The sequence below is a fragment of the Cygnus atratus genome, chromosome Z (assembly GCF_013377495.2).
Source record: "Cygnus atratus isolate AKBS03 ecotype Queensland, Australia chromosome Z, CAtr_DNAZoo_HiC_assembly, whole genome shotgun sequence".
Lineage (NCBI taxonomy): Eukaryota > Metazoa > Chordata > Aves > Anseriformes > Anatidae > Cygnus > Cygnus atratus.
In genome coordinates, this window is record NC_066396.1 from 22,726,258 (window position 1) to 22,748,835 (window position 22,578).

A 22,578-nucleotide genomic window follows, 5' to 3' on the forward strand; every position below is an offset into this window, starting at 1 on the left:
TGAGTGGAAGTTAAATGTGTTGGGGTGTTGAGGATTGAATCAATTTCTGGGTGGGTTTAGATAGTGCTGGGCAGAGGTGCTATGCTGCACCTCATTCCCACCAACAATGATGGGCTGATGGGGAATGTGAAACTCAAGGGCAACCCTGGCTGCGGTGACCATGAAGTGGTGCAGTTTTGGATCCAGAGGGCAGAGAGGAGGGAGTCAGTATTGGGACCAGCACTGTTTAACATCTTTGTTGATGATATGGACGGTGTGGGATTGAGTGCACCCTCAGCAAGGTTGCCGATGACACCAAGATGTGTGGTGCAGTCAATACACTGGAGGGAAGGGATGCCATCCAGAGGGACCTGGGCAGGCCTGAGACATGGGCCTGTGTGAACCTCATCAGATTCAACAAAGCCAAGTGCAAGGTCCTGCACCTGGGTCAGGGCAATCCCAAGCACAAACACAGCCTGGGCGGAGAATGGAACTGGGTGATTTTTAAAGTCCCTTCCAAACCAAACGATTCTGTGATATGATTCCACATGTTGAAGGAAAAGGAGGGAATGCAGTAGGTTGAAGGACGAAGTTGGAGCAGGGTGTTCTGACAATAGCTATGAAGGGGTTGGGGTGAATGTTGGGAAGATTTAATGAAAAGGGCATATAGCTTAGTGTACACTGATTTATAAAAGACTATCTATTGCTTTTTGTTGTTTTATGATTTAGAAACAAGACATGCTCATATTTGTCTCTGAATGAATTTCTTATATTTTTATTTGCATGCCAAATAACATGAAATTATGCATCATATTGTTGCTTGAGTGCTTGTGCTTCTTCCTGACATCTGGAGATGATTTTTGTTTCACCGGTATTTTATTCATGAATATACTATAAATAATAGTTTCCCATGGAGGAAGGAAGAAATGTGGTGTTATGGGAAAAGTTCAGATTGCAGGGCCTATGTTGGAAGTCTTGTATAGCTAATCATCAAGAGCCATTATAAGTAGTACAGATGATATACAAAACCTGGTGCCAAACAGCAGTCAATCTATTTGAGCATAACTAGCATAGATAAAGATAAATTAATTAATTAAATGAATTGGAAGTTAGTGGTTGCCTAGGAACCAATAATCATGACCTAATTTTATTCAGTATTGATTAACAGAGGATAGAATAAACCAATACTTGCTTGCACTATATTCCTAATGGATTGAAATGGCTGAATATATCACTGCTAAGCAGGCTAGTGAGTAAAATTATTTGAAAGAAAAATTGTGAATGAGAAGTGGTATGTCTTTAAAATGTAATTAGCCATAATATTTCACAACTTAGTCAGAACTGTTCTCTTTTTAAGAACCAATCTGTTCACCAGCAAAAACAGCAATTAAAAATAAACAAAACAGAAGTGGGATCAGGAGTAGGAAACAGCTCTAAAATGAGGAATTGTAAAGTGTTAAAAATGTTAAAGAAAACTAAGACCATCAAGAAAAATAACTGTAAAGGATTATATTCAATAAGATGTAGAATATATTATTTCTAATAAATCCCATTTGTGTGTCTGAGCTTTAATAGATGGTGATGCTGATACTGCTAATGACCAAAAAAGAACTTTTTTTTTTTATTATTTACTGTTTCTCTTCTGCATTTACAAAGAAGCAACATGTTGTAATCATATCATATGAGAACAACGGGGTACTTTCCAGTCCATTATTAAGAGAGAAGGATATTAAGCAACACCTACTCAGAATAAACATCTTCAGATTAGTAAGATTGAGTAACTTGCACTCTACAACCTATGAGAATTGGTGGGGGCAGATTTTTTCCCAGGGCTGTTAATCTTGGAATACCAGGCATATGGCATTGTTCTAGAACAGTGCTGATGAGTTCCAGTGTTCAAAAAAAGCAAAGGGGTGACTATTGGCCACACACCCTGAAATCTGTTTTCAGCAAAACAGTTGGAGAGAATTACTATAATTCTGTTGCTGAAGAAATAAACCATGAGTGTCATTAACAGAGTGCAAGTGATGTTACAAAAAACAAGTTGTTCTCACTACAAGCCTGATGAAGGTGACTGTAGTGAGATTTAGGTAAGGGGTATTTGACTTAGTACTATATATTTTTGTCTCGAATAGCACGATACAGTATCAGTATGTAAAATGGATTAAGAAGTATCTAACTGTTGTCAGGGAGTAATTCTTGATCAGATTGATCAGGAAGTCCCTGCAAAGCACAGATGAAAATCAGAAGAATAGCATGTACAGCAGCCCTATTCATACTCTTCTAAGGCATCTGCTTTTAGCTACTGCTAGAGATGAGATACTGTATGAGATCAGCCTGCTGTTTGGTCCAGAGTGGAAGCTGGAGAAAGAGCAGAAAAGAACCACAAAACTTATCTGACAGACTGAGAAAACTTTTTTAAAGAGAAACTTTTAAAAGCTGTATATTTTCAGCTTAGGGAAGAAAAAAAAAAAAAGGCAAAAGATTCTGTGAAGACTTAATTATAGTCTGTAGGTATTGTCATTATATGTTAAAAGGTTCTTTAGTCAAAGAATGTCAGATGGAAGCTGAGGCCAGTCATTTGAAAGAGAAAATAACAGCATTTTTAACAATGAAAGGGACTAACGGAACAAACTCTTCAGAAAATAGGTAGAGTTATCAGCTTTTGATGTCTTCACATCTAGACAAATAAAAGCTGTTCTAGGAGATACGCTTTCACCAAACACAATGTATTAGACTTCATTCAGAGTAACCGGGAGAAATGGAATGGCTGGTGAAATAAAAATCAGATTGATCTCCTGGGCCTTTTTCTTAAAACCCTACGATTCCATAAATCTTATTCTACTCAAAAAAAAGTTTGTTGGATGGATGTTTCCATAAGGCAGAGTTGTAAAAATACACAATGTAATTCACTGCTGAGGAGTTCTAGCCTTCTAAGCCATTTACAGAAAGCAAAGGCAAATGGACGACGTACTTTTAAATTGAGGGAAGAAGTTTAAATAAGTAAATGTGAGACTTCATGGCTTTTGTAAGAAAACTGAGCAGATAAGTCATTTTCCACATGACAAAGGATAAAACTATACAAAATTTCTTGGTGAAGGCAAGGTTTCACCATCCTTGGAGATATTCAAAAGACGTGTAGATGTGCTTAGACGTGGTTTAGTGGTAGACTTGGCAGCGCTAAGTTAATGGTTGGATTTGATGATCTTAAAGGTTTTTTCCAACCTAAATGAAAATGATTCTATGGTTCTAAAAAGGCAGTATTTTTCTCTTTAGAAGGTGGAAAAGTTATTGTTATAAACAGGATTTTTAACTGGGCAAAGTTTCTTAAAAATTTCCTCGACTGTTTCTTATGGAACTTAGTGAGCAAAGGAAGGATTTAGCAAGTGTGAATCTGCATATAAGCAACAGCCATACATGAAGTTCTTTTGATTCACTGGTAAATCATCATCTTCTTTAGAATCACAGAATTATTCAGGTTAGGAAAGACCGTTAGGATCATCAATTCCAACCATCACCTAACACTACCAATTCCACCATTAAACCATGACCCTCAGTGCCACATCCACACATCTCTTACATACCTGTAGGGGTGGTGACTCCACTGCTTCCCTGGGTAGCCTGTTGCAATGCCTAACCACGCTTTCCATGAAGAAATTCTTCCTGATATCCAATCTAAACCTCCCCTGCCACAACAAGAGGCTGTTTCCTTGTGTCCTGTCTTTTGACACCTGAGAAAAGAAACTGATGCCCAGCTCCCCACAACTTTCTTTCAGGTAGCTGTAGAGAGCAATGAGGTCTTCCCTCAGCCTCCTTTACTCCAGACTAAACAATCCCAGTTCCCTCAGCTGTTCCTCATAAGTCATTTTCTGGGCCCTTCACCAGTTTTGTTGCTCTTCTCTGAACATGACAGCAACTCAGTCTCCTTCTTGTAGTGAGGGGCCCAAAACTGAACACAATATTTGAGGTGTGGTCTCACCAGGGCTGAGTACCGAGGGACAAATCACTTCCCTAGCCCTGCTGACCGCACTATTTCTGATGCGGGCCAGGATGATATTGGCCTTCTTGACCACCTGGGCACATTGATGTCTCATGTTTGTGTTTTCCTTCAGGTTGTTTTCTGTGTGCATATTTACTCTACTGAAGAAATCAGACAGCACTCCTTAACCTGAAGGAGGAACTTCTGGTCTAGGATGGCTCTCGAGAACCAAACCACATTTTTTTCAGTAACAGAGTACTCTGTAAAAGCATGGATGAAGTCTGAAGTGGCTGGTTTTCATCTCTCCCATTGTCTAGGGATGACACTGAGTTTGCAAGTCCTGATGGAAATTCATTTTGTTCATGACTTATAATTACACTTGGTTATTGTATGTAGTTTTATCAGTAATGTGTTTCTTTCTGTGTTTGAAAACTTTCTGTACATCTCTTGCAAACTGATACCTCAGTGTAAGCAACAGCACACCTTTGAATAATATATGATTCTTTTGATATGTCTTTAATACATGTAAAACAGCCTTCAGAATAGAGAGTAGTTTAAAGTAACACTTTTGTATTCACTTTCAATCCTATTGTCATTAGAGAACCTGAAACGTCTTAAATTGCAAGTCCAGGTTGAGGACAGAGGTTACAAGTTTCCCTGATGCCTTTTCATTAGTTCTGGCTGTGCCTTGTAGTTTAACAGTTGTGCCTCTGCAAAGCTTCTTCACCCGTGTTGCAGCTATTTCCACCTTGAAATGTATTTTGTGTTTTTAAGTACTGTGTCCATTCCATGGACAGAAAAGGAGGGAATAAATCTAAATAACCTTGTGACTTTCTAACCTTGAGTACAAAGTATAACTCCTGTATGTGTAAGCTGTATTTATTAGCAGCATTTTATGGCTACATTGTTACATGTTAAAATACAAAGCCCAAGGTTAGTTATTTAAGTAAAGTTGATTTTCGAAGAAAGAGGAACTATTGAGCTCAACAAGAGAAGTTGTTTAGAAAGCTGAAAAATCAAGCTGTCGTAATTTGCCTGAGAAATTTTATATTTCTTTTCCTCCTCTTATTGAACTTTTTTTTTTTTTGTCTTAAAGCATTTTCTAGAATGAAGAACAATATCCTTTTTTATATGTAAGGAAGAAGGTAAGTGTTGTGGTGAGCATCAAACAAGTCTGTCAGATTTGAAAAAGTAACAAAGGATGCCTACCACCGTATGCCATACTTACTGGGAATAATGACATTTCCATTTTCTATAGGGAAGCCCTATTCAGGTGCTGCAAATGACTTAATTTGGAAAAACAGAGGAATAATGTTCAGCCAGGAAAGTGGAAGATGTTTTGTATGGGTGCAGGAGATAAGAATATGAGTAGGGAGAAATCTGTAACATGGTGATAAAACCTCTTTTCATTGAAAGAATTGTAAAGCTATAACTTTGACACAAGTCACTAATATAAATGCATCAGATATTGTATATTCAAAATTATGAAATTGAGTCAGTATTTAGTATCTATTAAACATACAGGCATATAAAATACTAGAGTAATTTTCATATGGGGGAAGTAGCAATATTTTTGGATTCTTTGAGGTTGACTAATAGAGTTTTGGTGACCAAAGAGGCCCAGAATGAATTGCTGTGGAAAGAATTATTTTTGCACACTCTCTGCTTGATTGAACACACAACCCAACAAGTTTTCAAGTCCACCTTTACTTTGAGGGAGCTTGTGAAAATGCTTTGCTGATTAAAAGAGCCTTGATTTGTAAGCCTTGTAATTCATTGCTTTTGGCACTGAATTTTCTTATAACAAAGAGACTGATGAGCTTAGGTTATAAGAGTTGGGGTGCTTTATGCTGAGCAATACGGAAGATAATGCTATTACCTTCACAGATATTTGGTGCTGGTGCTGTTGCAGTTGCCTGTGAAAGAATAGAACATCAGTTTTGGAGAAAAAAATTGTCCCTGGCAGGGAAGAAAATAATATCTGGTTCAAATACATTTCACAAGGACACGATGATTAAATTACACTAGGAAGCACAGGGCACAAAGTACATTTTGTTTTTAATTATACATGCACAGTCCATTGAGAACATAAAGGAAATAACAAGATACTATCTGGATTATTTTTTTTTTCTACAACACTGATTTATGTGCAACAATTTACTGTAGCTTACAATCTACTGTTTGTGTCTTAGATTTAAGGTCTAGAAAAATTGTTCAGTCAGTCCCCTCACAGTCTGTTCCCCCTGTGCTAGAGTCGGGGAGCCCCCTCCCTCCCACCGCCTTATCTCTTGCCAGGAAGTGGGTTGCTGAGGGCAGACGAGGGATAAGCTGCACTTCTACAGTCCTGCTGGTTTATCTTGCTGTAGCCTGAGCTGGTTACTAGCTGTTATTATAGTCTGCCCAACTTCAGCCCTGTGGCTGAGGCCCAGAGGCACCCTTGCTTGGGACAAAATGGCTTTATTTGCAGTCGAGTCTACTGTAGGAGCTGTGGGAGATTCAAGCCTTTCAAGGGATTTCAGAGGTTTTAAGCTAGATACCTGCAGCAAGTTTTACTGAACTGCATGTTCCTGTGGGTATATAGTCCAGATGAATTAAGTGTATTTTCATAAGAATAAAAAAAAAAAAAAGGACATTTGAAAACAAAAAAAAATTTGAAAACAAAAGTATCTGCCAAATTTCGAATTTTTGCTCTTAAGCATGGGTGCCAAATGTTTTTAATTATTGAAATACAAAATCAAGGATAAGGTATTATATATTTTAAACACAAAAAATTATTCAGCTGAAGTTTTCCTCAACAAAGCAGACCGAGGAGTAGATTCAGCATGGAAACTTTCAGCTCAAACAGTTATAGTTTGACAAATTTAAAAGCAATTGAAAGCAGGCTATTATAATAGGAAGTGCTGGGCAACCTAAATTGCAGGCAGGTCTACAGGCCCAACCTGTAATGTACCGCATGAGGAAAGTAACTTTTAAGGGTAAGATTATAATTTATAAAAGTAGGTGGAAAAAGAGTTTCTTGGTATAAATATTTATACCAATATTTATAATAAATATTATAATATACAATATAAATATGTATACCTATATATATATATATATATATAAATATTTTAATGTCAAAGCTCTGGATTTAAACAGAATTTTTTTTTTACAACATCTATTTCATTAGATAGTTTTGTATCATTTAGATTTTGGTCAATGGTAAGACCTGTTGAAAAATTCCCTCAGACATCTAACTGAAATCTTAGTGGAGAAAATTATTACTTTTTAATAAATTATATTACTACTGAAATGCTTACAGAAATATCCCTTTCCATAAAAAGTGGAGGTTTAATAGAACATTCAAATTTAGAGATTAATTTCACTGTGATATGCATAAGATATGTTTTCAGATGACTATTGTATGGAATTAATCATCAGTCGAGATTCACTGACATAGCTCTGCTACAAGTCAGTGGAGCTATGTTACATGAGCTGTCTAGTCAGCTTGGGTTAGCAGGATAAATGAACTGTGAGGATCATCAAATATTTAAATGTCTTCTAAGGTAACTCAGTGGTTAACTTTAAAAAGAGAAAATACAGTGTTTTCATATAATGGCCACATTTACTTTGTCCATCACATTATGTGATTGATACATATTAGGACTACCTCTGGTTTCTCAATTACACCTTAAATCTCACGCTGTGTAAAGTGCTGTAAAACATAAACCTGAAAGACATACAGATACCCTTTCTCAGTTAGGGAAGCTGCCAAGGCAATTATTTTGAACAATTGTATGCTTACAGATTGATCGAGGTAACAACTGTCTCCCAGAAGCAAACCCACAACATAACACGACGAAGGCAGAGCTGGCAACTCTTGGTGAGAACAACTATTGACAGGGCTGCTGCTGCTGCAAGAAAAATGTGCTAGGTATCCTTGTGGCTTCTCCTCTACACATAACACTTGCAGACCTGGGTAGAAGGATGTCGGGCTGACGGATGCAGATACAGATGTCTCCGACTAAGAAAGGAGCATCATATTTAATGCCATGGGCAGGAAAGCAGTTTACCAAATGACAACAGTGTGTACTTCATTGCAAGATGTGTTGAAACTAAAAGTAGAATGACACTTGACTGTGTAGTAATTATAGGAGTAAACAGGAAGGTGACTGTAATCTTTAACTTCAGAGTTAATCCTTCATTGGTAATAAAATCTGATATCATGATGTTTAACTTTTGAAAGTGGAAACATGAAATGATGTCAGCAGGACTATGAACTAGAGTAAATCAGATATTAGTGTGAAAAGTTAAGTTTGTGTGTGTATAAGAGGTTAAGGTTACAAATGTTTATTGCTTCGGAAGGGTGGAGGTAGAGACAACTTTATTGGAAGGCTTGTTTTGTTTCCAGATATATAAGATCTTTAATTTTATTTATCCTGGTGTAATGTGATATATCAGATAACCTTCTCCAGTTGTTCCAGGGACACTGAGTCATAACAGACCTGGGTTGTCCAGTGTGATTAAAGGAAGGCAAAAGTAGTTCCATTCCTGCTGCCAAAAGTCTTGCTAAGATTTTATTGGTGGAGCTCGTGGTCCTGAACAAGAATGCCAAGTGGCATGCTGCAGGGAGGCAAGTACCCTCACTGAGATATTGGATGGAATGGTTTCCCAGGCTGGTCACAGCAAGTTATAAATAAATTAATCCTGAAACCTGTGGTCTCTTCTTCTTTGGACTCCCTTAGTAAGTCTATACCACTTTTGCATACAGTGCATTTGTCTGTTAGACATGCATATTTTGAATTTATTTTTCATTTCTTCTGATTGCAGAAGCTAGAAAGTTGTACAGCTAAGTAAACCAAAACAAGGTCTTCATATGCTTCGCTCAGATATTAAATCTTAAATTTTCAAGTACACTTACATTATAGACCAAACTTCATGATTTAGTCATCTAGCTTTACATGATAAAGAGATATATATTTTAATGGTATCTTTTTAAAAATCAGACTTAGGTTAGCTTGTCATTTGGGACTGCACTTTAGTACCACCAGTGTAATTATCATATAGATTATTTACGCTCATTTCAGACAGCCTATAATTATTAATAGCTAAATTTATGTATTGCTATTGCATTAGTTATTTCAAAAGTATCACTGAAACTATGATTTTACAATGCTTCAAAAGTATGGAGATGTTAATAAGCACCAATTAGGAAGGGTTGCTATTTGCTGCTCACAATGTAAATATTTCTTCATGGTGCTGACATGTGAGTGTAAAAGATGAGTGTTCCGTTCAGCTCTTCAGTGTGCACATGAAGATTTACCAGAAGGGTCTGAAAAAACAGCTCACTTTTTTAGCATAAGCAACAGCCTTTCATTCTGTCATGTTATATGCATGTATTTGTGATATGAATTGAGAAACAACCCTTGAAGAGCGTTTCTTGTAGGCTTGGCTGAACTGAACAATGCTTTGTTGGGGCTGGGGTGGGTGGAAGGTGGAGGAGGAGGGCACAAAAAGGGGTACCAGAGGCATGATCCTGCTCCCATGTTAGTCAATGAGAATTTTACCACAGAAATAGAAGCTGGGTAAGGCCTTTTGTGTGAAAAGGTTCAGTCCTGGTAAGTCGCTTCTTATCATATAGTTAAGAAAGCAGCTCATAAAGATGCTGCATATCAGCAGAGATTTATAAATGTAGGCTTTAATACACAAGCCAGACATACAAATCTGTAATTTTTTGCAAATCTGCATGAGAACAGTTTGAGTTGGGGAACTCGTGACTTCTCATACCTCAGACACCTCTGTCTCGAGTCTAACTTCACACAGAGGCTTATTGTCCTGGACAGAGTACAATGCAAATGCTACTGCATTTTCCAGTGTCCTCAGCAGGATGTTTCATGGCCACTTGGGCAATGCTGCAGCACTGTGCCAGGGTGACAGTCCTGACACAGGCGAAGATCCCATAGGGAAAAGAAGAAAGGAGGTGGTCACGTAATTGAAGACTATATCGTCAAGGACATACAGCAGTGGGTGTAATTATGGTTTAACGTAATTATGCACCTCCTAACCTTATGTACCTTAATTATAGCACCTCCAAACTCTTTGAGTGCTTGCCTTGGAACTCAGTCTGGTGCAGCTCTGCTGGCCTACAAAACGCACCATGGCTGTATCAGCTGTGACCCTCTTACGCTTAAGACAGTTACACGGTTGATGCAAACATCAGTGGTTTTTTTGTAGTTGTTGTGTATATTTGTTTTTTGCATGTGTTTAACTTTTTTAAACCAGCTAGTGAAGAAATTTGGCAGTCAGCTTAGAAGGAAGTAAAGACGTTGCTGGGAGCTTTGGCCATCTTTTTTTCCTGGGGAATGAGAGCTATTCAGGAGGGCTCAGGGTAGCAGCTACAGAGCCCAGGAATCTTGGAAGCTTCTCAGCACATTTGGAGCAGATAGCATCATTTTGGAAATTATCCAAACCAAGCGCAGGAGAAAAGCACAGTCCCCAGCTACATTACCTACTGCTGGAGTCGGGTGATATGACCATTCCCTTCAGCACCCTGCTTGGATGGTCTCCACCATGCTTGCCCCTACCTACCTTTGTGGGAGAAAACCCTCGGCCTTCTCTGAAATGAGCTAGGAAAAAATGTGTGTCTCAAGCGTGCATGTGTCTCAAGGGCTCTCTACTGGAATGAAGCTGCCCAGCCAGTTACGTCTATGTCATCGTTGTGAAAGCAGGGAAGTATTCCACCCACTGCAATGTTTTGCTTTTAATGGGAGAACTTAGCCTAACCCTCACGTTCATTTGAAAGCACTTAAGAGCAGTAGACAGGGAGACAGACTATGACAAATGCATCTGGATGATATAATCTTCCAACAGTGTTTCTACAAAGAATAACAAAAACTATGAGTAAAATGAACCCTTTGGATTCCAGCGTCTCTAAGAGAAATTCCTGCAATGGACAAGCAAGAGAAGCAACTTTCTACCTCTTCCAGAACATTACTTGTCATCTTAAAGGGTCCTGAAAATCCAGATACATGAGAAACAGCTGTGCAACAACGCAGCTTAAAGTGAAAAACATTTAGGTAACGGAGTGAAAGAACACCTAGTGCTGTTGAATCTTGCTACGTTTTGATGGGAGGTGGGAGGCACAAAGGAGCTTTATTTGCTCTGCTGTGCAGTGGTCAGGCTGTGTGAGAGCACTGAAGGAAGGAGAGGATCCAGAGGGAACAGGCAGGGACTGATGCTCTGGTGCTTAGGACCTTTCACTTACACAGAGGACGTCCCCAGGGACACAGCATTGCTTCGGATGGGGCTAACTGGAGATCAGCTCTGTGGCCCAGCCCTGCCTGTTTGCAGCTCACAGTCTCCTGAGGCCCTGAAAGAATAATAAGAGATGAACAGAAGAAATTAATATCATTTTTATTATGTTTTGATATGTGTTTAGACTGTTAAAATCCGCTAGTAAACCAAGAACACTGTTACAAAATTGTGGATGCTATCTTCCCCCAGATTTCTTCAGAAAATTCATCAGTTTCTTCCAAAAGTGCATCTTCTTTCTGCTAACCAACCATAGCAAAAACCTGTCAGGTTGTATCCAGCCAAATGTTAATGCTGTTGGAAGCAGGGATAATTATGCAAACAATCACGTCACTGGCCACTGAAGGTGAGTTTTGCATCCAACCTGAAGACACGCAGGCTATTGTGTTTCTAGCAAAGCGTGAAATTATGTATCAGAAATTAAAATTCCCTTCTAACTTCTCTGTCAGTAAAGAAGATGTTGCTGGGAAACGTGAGAGACCTTTGTTGGCTGTTGAAAAGCTGTAGAAGCTGGTGCAGATCACAGCACGCGAACGGGTGCACTTCCTGCTTGGGTGAGAGGTTCCTGGTGAGCGTGATGGCCGGGCAGCGCTGCTCGGGCGAGCATTTCATTGCTTGATGCATTTCGTTGAGACAATTGCAGCATCATAAGGAAAACGCTGGCACTTAAGATGTAAGAGCGTGGCCGCTGTGCAGCGTGTCTTTTCAGGTTTCTTCCTCTCGAGTATCCTGAGACTTGTTGCCATAATGACTCCTCTCCCTTCCCCCTCTTCAGTTCCTTCTGCAAACTTTATTGAGCCATCACTGGGAGCTTCTCTTCACGTTAGTGCCCTTTCTTTCGACTCTGAATTAATTAAGGGTGAAACTGGAACAGTGACTCACAGCAAAAGAGAAGAGTTTCTTATTAGTAATAAGCAAAGAAGGCCACAAGAATCCGCTGTTTCACAGCTCCAACAATGCTCCCCTTTCTTGTGTCATTCCAACATTGATCATCTCCGCTGACTTCTCTCCAGACACTAATCGCTATACTGATGAATCTGAATTGGACGGATTCACTAGTTGGGGGGGCTTGGGGGCAGCTAATCTCCTAAGAGGTGAAAATGCTAATTATATTGGTAATTACTTTAAAGCTCTTATCCCACTTTTGCCAATGTCCATTTCCATGGTAACAGGAGCAGGTACAGCAGCATTCAGCAGCTCGGAGCTCTTGGCTACGCCAGCGGTGGCTGAGGTTGGGAAGACATTATACAAACTGCACTTATGGATTTTACAAGACTCAAGATATTTCTTTGCCACAGAAGAAATGTGGCCACAAACTTTATATATATATATATATATATATATATATATATAAAAAAGAAAAAAAAAAGAAAAAAAAAAGAGATTATCTCTTTGTGAGCTGTACAGGCTTTTCTAAAGCTTTGATTTTACCCTTAGGTGAGCTGGCAGGTCTTCTAAAGGCTGGGCTGCAGCCAGAGTCCTCAGGGGAAATTCTGTCTGACTCAGCAACTATTTTTTTTTCTGCAGCCTCTTGGGCTGAGAACAACAGCTCTGCCACTTCCTGACGCTTGGGCCTTGTCTGCTAGGCAAATTTCAAAAAAGAAATTCCCACTAGTGCTTCAAGCGTGTCTGAAATTGTAAACAGACTGTATCTGGACTGTTCTGTCATTGACCTACTGTCAGTGTTAAACTTATTTCAGCCACCATCAGCTGCAGCAAATTCCTAGGTATTTAAGCTTTTAGTGTGCAAATGTGTTTTTTTTCCCCCCAAATATTGTAAATACAAATTGTTTATGTTTTCTTTATGAAACTGACATGACTTCAGATTGTGGAGACTCATTACTCATGTGCCAGGCAGAACCGGAGCTCTCCCTGACGTTTCTGTGCACTGCAATGGAACTTCTGATCTGATTTTAGTCGTGAGCAAGAGAATATCATAAGGTATTCTACTTTCTGCCTGGGTGAGCTTCAGAGCTCAAAACAAGCTCCAACAAGAGCACACCAACAATGTGAGCAAAACGTTTTGGCTTTGCAAACAAGTACCTTTATAGGGTGTGTTAAAAATATGGTATCATAATGAAATAAGGATCACAAGGATTCTGTAACATTGATTCCTTTTCCATTTTTTCTAGAAATATTAACATCTAGAAATATTTTTTTCCCTGTGGTTAGCACTGGTACACTTTTAAAAGAAAGTTATTTGCTACTTAATACATTTCTTTTTGTTTGATCTAAATTAAGCTTATTCAGTTGTGCAATTGATATTAAATTTCACTCTTAAGCAAGTCTGCTATGCGCAGTAAGATTATATCTATCCTGTTTATTCAAAAGAAGTAAATAAGAACAATAGATTAATCACAGATATAAAAAAAAGCAACAACAGAAAAAAAAAACTAAAAAAAGAAAAAAAAGAAAAAAAAAGAAAAAGGGTGTATGAGAATTTAAGGAGGAACTGGATGGTCATCAGCTTTGAAAATCAGGCACTTATGTCAGAATGTAGGACCTTAAATATTTGCATTCATTATATTTATTTCCTTTTAGTCTTGGCTTTTCTTTAATGACACAGCATCACTTTTGTAACTCTACATATCTAAAATTAATTGTAGTTAATGTATGGGTGTGTTTTATCTTCCCTAATTTCAGGAAAAAAAAAGTTGATTTAAATTCAGAGGACTTTTCCATGCTAAGAAGTATCTCAAGACTGTGAGTTATGATGTCCTCTGCCCAGTAAAATCCTTAGCATACTAGCAAGGGATAAAGCTCAAGTGATGGGTCGTGAGAAAAAACAGGAACCTTGGGCTATCTAGCAAATGTGGGGACAGGAGAAGGAGGAAGAATTGTGGATAGAAGCCTTCATGCAGGGCTCTTCCTATTTTACTGACAAGTTACATGGTTACCAACCACAGCTAGTCCCTGTATGGAAAAGGGAAAGACACACTCTTGTTTGCAGGATGTTATGCTATAGAGCCAGCCTGCTTTCCTTGGCTCCTTCCTCTCAGTGAAACAAACCATGTTATTGAGTATCAAAGTTTGATAGCCTAGGTACACGGAGGCAACAGTGTTAGACTAAGACATCTTGTGCCATCCTCTTGTCCTAGCTTGGCTTCTTGTTATTTTGCTAAATCCCTTACACACAGAGTTAAAGGCTACTCCTGTGCTTTCTGTGTGGTTGCACATTAGCTGCAGACTGCTTTGTCAGGCAGGGCATGTCTGTCTGACAAACGCTCCAGCTCTGTAGGAGTTCAGCTACAGCAGAGGAGGTTTCTCCCTTGGTTGCCTTGACCATAATGCTTTAAAGAGTTGTTTCTTTTTTCTTTTTTCCTGGGAAACAAAACATGGGAAAACTGATTCTTTATAAATCTCCACAACTGCAAAGACAACAAGTCTACTCTGCATCCGAGCAGGCCAGCTGCAGATCCTGATGCTCCATCTCCCAAAAACTCAGAAAGCTCTCTGCAGTTGGAAAACAAGCAGGGTAAATGAGAGCGCATGATGTTATTTTACATCCTCACAGAGAGATGGCTGTCATCCAATTTTCCCTCACAGAGAAATTTAGCAGAGCTTTCGGACCCAGTGTCTCGGGTAAACCAGGGATAGCATACTTAAAAATATCTACATAAAGAAATAGCAGAGTTAAAGATGTTTACCTTAATTGGGTTATACAGAAAACAAAAATGATCTGAAAATGAAATCTGAAAGAAAAGCCTTTCTGACTATATAATAATATATAAATATGAGTATAATATATAAGGCTATATAATAAATATAAATAATATATTCTGCTATTCTTCTGTTGTCTTCTATGGAGAAGGAAAACAATTACTGTCTGGAGACACAGTGTCTAACAAAACAAGCTTGCATACAGTTGGGTTGGAGAAATGGATGGCTGGTCTGGTTTGACTGACACCTGAAACTTTTGTGCAGAGTATTTGTTAATTTGACAGACTCGACTCTAAGTCTTTGTGTTCAAAAGCAGAACTCTTACTTAGAAGTAGGGGAGGCTGGTGGAAAGTGGTGGTAACACAGGATGGAGTGGAGAGAGAAGAGCATGAAAAGCAAACAAAGATGTGCTTTAGTGAGGTGGCAAAGCTTATGGGCCAGGGGGATGGGAGAAGGTAAGACCTCTTCTTAGCACGTGACGCTGAGTTCAGCACTTCAGAGAACAATTTCCTTATACTGGCACTCATGTGTAAGTTCCCTTCACAGACACACACCAATAAATGCTATCTAGACCGATCACAAATGAGTGAGATCCTGCTCTGCCCACACTGCAGCTGGTACCCCAGTGAAACGTGATTCCCCTGTTTGTATTTGCATTCATTTGTACCTCCAGTAATGAGGCCCTGGAGCTGTTGTGTGCTGTTGACAAAACCTGAGCTGCTTCTGTCCTTGAGTTCATTCTCACAGAATCCTTTTTCTTCCCTTCTTGCCTCCTTGGATGCATGGCATTTTGTACCTTTTAGAGGAAGCTGTGCAACCACCTGTTCTTATTGGCAGGCTGAACTGGCAAAATATTTCTTTCTCATAGGCCTGTAGCTGCTTTACAGGGAAGAAAACAGCAAAACACAGCCGTGTTGTGCCCTTACCTACCCCTGAGCAATGAACTGCATCATTAAAGGCTTTTGGAAGGCAGGTGGCATGCCAAAGTCCATGCAAGGGCTCTGCCAGGCTGGATAGTTTTGAATGGCCAAAGAAAGAGTGTGTGATCCTATTTTTGCAGTTCTGCCAGTAAGCTATTACCATAATGTTTAGATGTCACGAGCCTGAGAGTGTGGAAACATATCCGGTTTATCAAGCTGAACTGCCTTTTTGTTTGATTTATCTCTTCTCGTTTCCCTGCTAGGTGTATGCAGTTTGTGGTTTGCCTGTGGCCTTCGGAAGGGAGGAGGGGAGCAGCACAGCAACGTTGCTGTCAGCCAGCAACTCTGGAGGACTCGTTCATCATGTTCCTCGGACCAAAGGTACTGCTATTTCTGTCCCCCGAGGCCAGCCACACTCTGCTGGTCACACCGCAGAGGCCACCAGGCAGCACCACCGGCAGAAGCGATGCTTGGACTGGGCTTGCTGCTGCAGCCTGACGCCGCGCTGGATAACCAAGCGGCTTCTGTCAGCTATGTTTCCTGCAGGGTTTCGTCGGGTGTTGGCACAAGACCAAGGAGAGTTCAATGACTTTGACAGGTTCCTCTTACGCTACAGTATCTATTATTTGTATTACAATGGCGTAGGGAGTGCTGCTGCACTACAAATACTGAATAAGGGAGGTTCCCTGCCCCAGATTAGGTAGGACCCGAAGCTGGAGGGATTTAGTCTGTGGCAGACAGGGATGCAGAGTTCAGAGCTGCTGAACCCTAGGTCAGTGAATTAACAAGATTATCCTTTCACTCTGAGAACAAGATTGAGAGAGATTTTAGTAATATCAGCCCCCTCCCCTCCAACTAAATTACATTGAATTGCCTGGAACTGTAAAACATTTGGATTTCATTCTGCACATACATTTATTCAAAAAAAGAACAACAAAACACCTCTGATGGCAAAATGTAAAAACACCTCTGGAAATGCCACCTTGTTTGTACAGATACAGCCATGTGTCAGTTGTGAGGCTGAAGGTCACACTACTGACTCGTCTTTTATTTTTAATAGCTTCCGTGACATTATGAATACTTTCATAATTAGAATAACTTGTTCCGTGAAGGAGCAGGTGTCCTGGTACTTAAACACACACTCCTGCCCTCGTGAATTCTTCTGTTAATGGCATCAGCAACAGCAGTTTGTCCTGATCAACAGCTCTGTTTTTGTCCTAGACACCACTGAGAGCCAGAACAGGTGTATCTTCCTTAAGCAATGGTTTTACTCAGATGGGTTTCTTACAAAGGGCTGGGTGCAGGCAGCACTGCAGAGCAGTTGCTGGCATTGGGCACTGATGCTAGTCTCAGGATTTCTATTATAAACTTCCCTGACGTTTACGACCTGTCTACGTGAAGGATTGCTTTACACACAAGCAGTACTTGATGAAGGCGAGCCAAAATAATGAATTGTCTTGGGGAAAGAAAAGGTCACAGACGAACGCTATGCTTAAAATATATCTTTGGCAAAGAAGACCAGAACCCAACACAGTCTTTCGCAGCTCTCCCACAGAAAAACAGCCACAGGCTTTCACTGGATTCTCTTACAGTAGAGGTGGTCCCCCTACTCCTTCCTGTCACCACCATTCCCAAGAGACCCATTTCTTTCTTCTGTACAATATTCTCACATATACCTGCATCCTCTATATTTTTTTGGGTCTGCTGAGGATGGAGCAACAGAGTGGCCGCTCAAAGACCTGGTTCTGGCTGGTCACAGTGCATGTTTGTCTTTGAGTGGGTGGCTCCTTCCTTCCCATACAGACAGAGCTGCCAGGGCTAACAAATCCCCACATCGTTCCCCTTGCGGCCCCAGAACATGGTGTGTGGGTACCTGTAACTTTATATGACAGCGTGCTTTTTCTGGTTGCCTGGCCTGAAGGTGGGGACACATCCTGCCATGGCTACTTCCATACCCTTGGTGGGACCAAAAGTAATCGTCCCCTATAGGTGTGCCTGGATGTGTGCTCAGCATGAGGTGGGGACTACGAGAGTTTTGGTCATGTCAGATTTACATCCAGTACGTGCCATGACAGGAGCTTTGTCCGTGTGTCCCTCCAGTGTCTCCTTAAAAGGCCCTGTTGGCCTGACGTGGTCTCAGCGTGCCTCGTCTCAGCTCTAGACACCAATTTTTGAGTACATCAGCGGCTGTGTCCAGAAGCTGCCAGGACTGCATAGCACAGCCCTGAGGAGAGAGGGGAGAAAAAAATGACCTAATCACAATGGGTTTGCTTGAAACTTGTATGTTAAGAATATGAGCTGTGGAAAAAATGTCTTCAACATGTTTGTCGGACTGGATCTGCACTCCCATCAGTATTTGTCACACTGAAGAAGAACATCCATGCTATCCAGTAAAATTAAGCAGTGAGAATAATCTGTCCCACCTCAGCTCTGTAGTACTGCATTGCTGGATCATTTAGCTTATTAGCATGACTTGCATTTAAAGCAAAACTCAGGCAGACAATGAGGATGAGGGAACACAGAGCTGTAATGATGATTAGTGGCTGTCTCCCAGTGTTAACATCTTTCCAGTGTAAGGAACTTCCACTTTCCCTTGGATTTCAAAATCCATTTTTAGTTGCTTGATCTCACACTTATAGTGTGTTATCCCATTATTTTTTCCCTGGTGTTTATAATTTGTCTATATGAAATTCTCTGTAGGTCAAAATCAGGAATATACAACATCTAGACCACCTTCAAAACGCACTTTCTCCCAGAAAAGATTTGACAGATTTGCAGATTATCCTACCTCAGCACATGGCTTTGTACCTCGCAGGACGGGGCTCTGGCGGAGGGGCTGTCAAGCACCAGCACTGCCCTCGGGCTGCTTCGTGCCAGTCCCTGCCTGCTGGCTAAGGACAGGGGCAGGTGTCCCTGGTCTGCTGTGCTGCTGCCCAGGCCTCTGTCAGGGTTGGGGTGAAACCTTGCAGCCTGTGCTGGGAGCGGGCAGAAGATGGGCCTGGTGGTCCCGGCCCTGTGATGGTGGAGGCCTCGGGTGCTGCAACGCCCCGGCAACACGCATGTCTGCCTCTAGGCCCAGAACCGAGAGGCTGCCCTGGCTGTTGCAACGCCTTTTGTATAAACCCTGCCTGTGCTGGGGGTTGGAAAAGCTCCCCCTTCTTTTCACAGGGATTTTTAGCTTTGAAAAGTGTGAGTCGGCAGAGAATAAAGTATGCAGATCCTGCTACTGTAGCCAAGATTTCTGATGCCAGCTTTTCTGATAAAGCATATATACCTTTAAAGTCTTGCCTCATTATGCTCGTTATAGAACTATTTGCATGGGGAGACTTTGATTCTGCATGACTGGATAAACTGCTGGCACAAAATTTCTTTTCTTCTTTTCCAAACCATTGTTATAAATGGTATTAGCACTGAATCTTAAATTACCCTGCATATTTGTCTGACAATTCTGTATTGTGTTCTGGACTAAACATGCCTTACTGCCAGACTTTTTTGTTAGTTTGTTTTCAGTCCACTTGTTAAATTCTCTCTGCTTGGAAAATTACACATGAAAAATGGGGAGAAAAGCCTTAGTTATTTTAAATATATAAGTCATTTAAAAATGGAATATTTTTAGAACATATGTGCCTGAACCAAAGTTCAGTGGGAATGCTGTTATTCATATCTATTGGATTAAAAGAAGTTAAAATATGTTTCTGAAATTCTCTAGCACATGGATATACAGAAAAGAATTATTTCAATAAATTCCTACAATTAGAATGTTTAATAACTGAAGGTGGCAAACAACAGGTAGGAGGCAGAGCACTAAAAACATGTATTTACCTGTTTGATTACGGAAAGCTCGCATACTCTTGAGTATTTTAGGAAAACAAAATATCAAAGTGCTCAGGAGTTTCATTAGCTACTTCAGTTCAGCCCATTTTACTTCTGTGCAGACTGTTCTGCTTATATGATTGGTTGTTTGCTTATTTATTGCTCACTTCTAGCACACACTTCCCATAAGGTCTTTTTCTCCTCAAAACCAACAAAATACACCGGTGACATTAATGATGTTCCAAAGATCAAAGAAGACCCAGGACTGGGATGAAGGAGAATTTTAAGCATACTAAAAATTAATCTGAGGTATTGATCGATTTACAGTATGACTAGTTGCACAAAGCTGTATCCGTGTCTGACATGGATAGAACACGGTCAGTGATCCTTATTCATGTCTTTTGCTTAGCTTCTAAGACCTTTGCAAAACTCTGCTGTTTGCTCCTGGAGACCAAGTCTAGCATCACTGATATAGGTAATGGTGGAAACTGTACAGTAATACTCAGCAGTTAATAAAGCAGAAATACAGATTAGGAAAAAAATGCAAAAAAAAATCTCACTGCACAAAGACAAAGGAGCAATAAACCTAATGGTGACCTATCTACCTTAGTGCTCCAATCCCTCCTGAACCGAAGTCTAAACGAAGTAGTAAAGCATTAATAGATATTTTTTTCAAGCCAGTAAATGTTAAAATGTATTTGCAAGTGAACTTTTAGTATTTCAGTGGAGCTGAATGATTGAGAAAAATATTCTAGTGTCTCAATTAAATCTGCGGTAATGCCACAGCATAACAATGCTATTCCTTACAACATTTGTCACAGGTGATACATGGAATGACCGCTGTATAGATTTAAGGTTTGGAACAGGACTGTGCCTGTTTATTGTAATATTAAACCTGCCTTCCTGTGTCCTAAACACTTTTTTATGAATAACCTGTGAAATCAGATTTCTTGCAATTACACACAAATTTAAGTGTATATTCTGCTTTCTTTCTTCTGATGATCAAAAGAAGAATTCCTGTTCTTACCACGTTACCTAAGATGCATTAACATACATGCCACAAGCCTGTATTTTAGCCACCATGAAGGACTTATTGATGATTATTGGTGATAAAATGTTGTTCAAATGCTATATGCATCCAGAAAAAAATATTTTACTGGAGAAAATAGTGCTGGGGCTTGGGTAACAAGACAAACAAATAGAATGGAATTAATGAATTGCTTCTGCCTCTTTTCAACATATCATGTATCACCCTAACTTCTGAATGACTACCCAGCATTTTACAGTCAAAATGCACCACACAAAAGAACCCTAAGCAAATGCAATTATACTTGCACTGCATTATCCTTGGCGTCATTGCACTAAAAAAGCACATTCCTTCTCCATCCTAGCCTAAAGAAAATCAGCTTGTTACAATCTAAATATCCTTTTTCAGTAACAGACCTAAATGAGTCTACCTTTTGCCAACTAGTAATAGGGTTTAGAGATTCATATTATTTATTGCATAGATGCTTATTACTATAATTTTTTAATTTAATTTGAGATCTATGTCAGCAGGAAATTCCCAGCACTAATGGGTTCTCTCAGAATCTCAGGAGCATGGTTTAAATGAGAAAATCCAGCATACCTTTTTTGAAACAAAATCTTAAATGCTGGGAAACATAAGACAAAACTTTTAAAATCTCATATTTGTTATGAAAAGTTAAGCTAACAATAGTAAAGTCATAATGGTTTGGGGTTTTCTGGATGAACACTAATGTAATATGCATAATAGTGAATTTTTCATAACTGATAACATTTTTAACTGGAATTTTGGAAATAAGAGAATCTTCTGATGATTTTCCATTGTTCAGAGAGTAGGCTAGTCTATCACCTTTTCCATATGAAGTTATCTGAGTTGGAGGGATGATTGTTTTTAATGAGATCTGGCTGCCAATTTTAGAACTTCTTTTGAGAACATTTTTTTAGAGAAATAAATGTGGACATACAATAAAAGTTCATCTTTGACCTTTGTTCTAGTATGTTCACCAGATCTGGTAGTTTTTAAACTTCTGCATTTGCTCCACTTTCCCTACACCATCAAGCCGCTGCAAGGCAGTAACTGTTTTCTATAAGCACATGACACATGCAAAACTTTCTCTTTCTCTTTCTGTAAAATAATGTATGCTGGAAATAAACAGCAGATTGAATTCACACAGCCACAGAGCCTTAGAAACTCAATGTTTTTACTTAAGACAGTTTTCTGTATTGTATAAAATACACAGATACAATGATCTTTTTTTTTTTTTTTTTTCACTGCTGTGTTTACTTTGTGCTTTTGTAACTGAAATCTGACATCTATGCAAAAATGCCAGAGTGTCAGGGAGGGAAACAGGAAAGGATTTCTGTGTATTATTCCCCCAAAGCACTAGGAATTCATTTTAATTTAGGTTTGTATGATGTAAACTTCTATCAATGGAAATGGAAATTTATATAAAGCAAATATGGACTGTTTCAGGTTGTTTTATAACTGCACTGTGACTAGTCAACTTTTAATATTTTGATCAGCAAAGTTCAGCAAGCAATAGTAGAATATCACAGACTAAGCATAGACGACGGATTTTACAACGGTATGTAGCATTAGCGGCCTCTTTCAAAAAGATACTTCTCTTTAAAAAAGATTTAACACTGTCAGTTTCAATATTTATGAAAATGTTCCATAAAAAAACAGACAAACCGGGTTTGCCAAAATTTCAAACATAAAGGAATATTTCCACTCTTTTTTAAACTTCTTTAAACACAACCAATTAATTCAAAAAAAAAAGACACCAAAGCTCACATGAACTGAGTCATTTTTTAATTATTCAGTAGTCAAGTAATGCCAAATGCAAAAAGTGTGCAAAACATAAAAAAATACATCTATCTCTATATATTTACAGTTTAGTACTTCAGTCCCTT